Source organism: Chenopodium album, chromosome 2 (assembly GCF_948465745.1).
Source record: "Chenopodium album chromosome 2, dcCheAlbu1.1, whole genome shotgun sequence".
Classification (NCBI taxonomy): Eukaryota; Viridiplantae; Streptophyta; class Magnoliopsida; order Caryophyllales; family Amaranthaceae; genus Chenopodium; species Chenopodium album.
In genome coordinates this window covers 39315597-39317337 of record NC_137835.1, presented here as the reverse complement: position 1 = coordinate 39317337, position 1741 = coordinate 39315597, and the positions used below count along the sequence as shown (strand labels likewise).

General features: G+C 41.8%; 1 non-coding gene across 1 annotated transcript; it reads right to left on the bottom strand.

Annotated features, from left to right (window-relative positions):
- Window positions 1–1127: 1127 nt before the first annotated feature.
- Window positions 1128–1235, bottom strand: LOC145606897 (small nucleolar RNA R71). The gene has a single exon (XR_014105457.1). It is a non-coding gene; the product is annotated as a small nucleolar RNA R71 (small nucleolar RNA).
- Between the last annotated feature and the right edge of the window lie 506 nt (window positions 1236–1741).

Genomic DNA, 1741 nt, shown 5'->3' with positions numbered 1-1741 from the left:
TTATTCTCTTGATTTGCTTGTGTCTAATAGGATGTATGAGAATGATCCTAATTAGCATTGACTTCGTTTATTGATTTCCCTAGACTATTGCATGAGAATGAATTGTTTAGGTAGAATCTTGTGTTCTTTGGCATGTTCATCATGATAACTACCATTGTTCCCCTCTTTCTAATGCATGTTTGAAACCCCCGAATCCCTAGCGTCATTTTCTATTGGTTTTAATCATCATTTTCTTGCTTACTTGTAGTTTTAGTGTTCCAATCAACAAAACCAACAAAACAATCCCCTTTTTACTCTTGCATTAGTGATATTAGATGTTGAATTAGCGTGCTTCCCTAGTGGTTCGACCTTTTACTTGCTACTAACTAGCTTAGTGTAGGTTTAGGCTTTATAAATTGTTAATTTGATTAGGGTGGTAGTTTAACGACCTATTCTATCCCGATCAAATTTTGGCTCCGTTGCCGGGGAAGCGGCTTGTTTAGCGAATATTATTGCTTTTGTTAGAGTCATTTTGCTTTATTTTCTTTTTGTTTCTTTTGTTTTATCATCCTTGTCATTGCTAATTGTTTTCTTAGCTTTGGTGAATGCTTAGGAGGTCTCAAGGAGCACCCTCACATCAAATTGACCACGAAATCAACCGAACCTTGAGACAAGTCCGTAGGCTTTATCAAGACGAGGGAAGAGGTTTTGGTGATATAGTTGATAGTGAGAGTGATACTTACTCTTCAAGTTCACCACGCGAATCAATGGCGGGACAAGAGAATGATGTCTTATTTCGTGAGTTCAGAAATCCGGAGGATTATGAGCTCACGGGAGGGATTTTGCTACCCGTCACGGAAACCAAGTTCTCAATCCATCCACAATATACTCGAATGGTCCAATTGGAGAAATTTTCCGGAAGTGCAAGTGAGGAACCTATTGAACATTTGGACCGATTCCATGAATTGTGCGCAATGATGCAAACCAGTGAAGTGAGTCAAGACTACATTCGTATGCACCTTTTCCGGCAATCTCTCACCGGACGAGCAAAGAAATGGCTAAAGCAAGTAAAGCCTAACTCTCTCACAACATGGAGGGAGGTTGTAAAGGCGTTCTTGAAGCGCTTTATCTCCGAAGAGAAGACCGCCGAAATGAGAAGGAAAATTGCATCATTTGAGCAAGAGGCCGATGAAAGTCTTGGTGAAGCATGGGAGAGATTCAAAGAGTTGGTACAAGCATGTCCCCACCATGAGTACAATCAAGGGTTGCTCATGCGGTTTTTCTACGACGGATTGGAGCCCATGTCAAGAGCCAATTTGGATGCGGGGGCGGGTGGCCAATTAATCAAAATCCCTCAAAATCAAGTTGAAGCCACAATAGAAGTGGTAGCAAAGAATTACTCTTGGGGGGGGGGGGCGAAGAAGAAACTCTCCAAAGAAAGGTGGTATTTACGAATTGGAGAAAGTTAATCAATTACAACATCAAATTGATCAACTAACAAAAGGGCTTTCCAAATTGAACACGAGTGTGAATGCAAGCTCAAGTGGTGGAGCAAGCTCTTCTCAAGTTAACTCTTTCTCTTGTCAAAATTGTGGAGGAACGAACCATGATACATCCTATTGTGGAGGTTTAAGCCCCAAACATGTAGCGGCATACAACACAAGGCAAGAGGGATTTAGAGGAAGCGGCGGTGGAGTAGCTTAGAGACAACCACCACCCGGGTTTGTACCTCAACCTCAACAATGGAACCAACAAGCTCAAC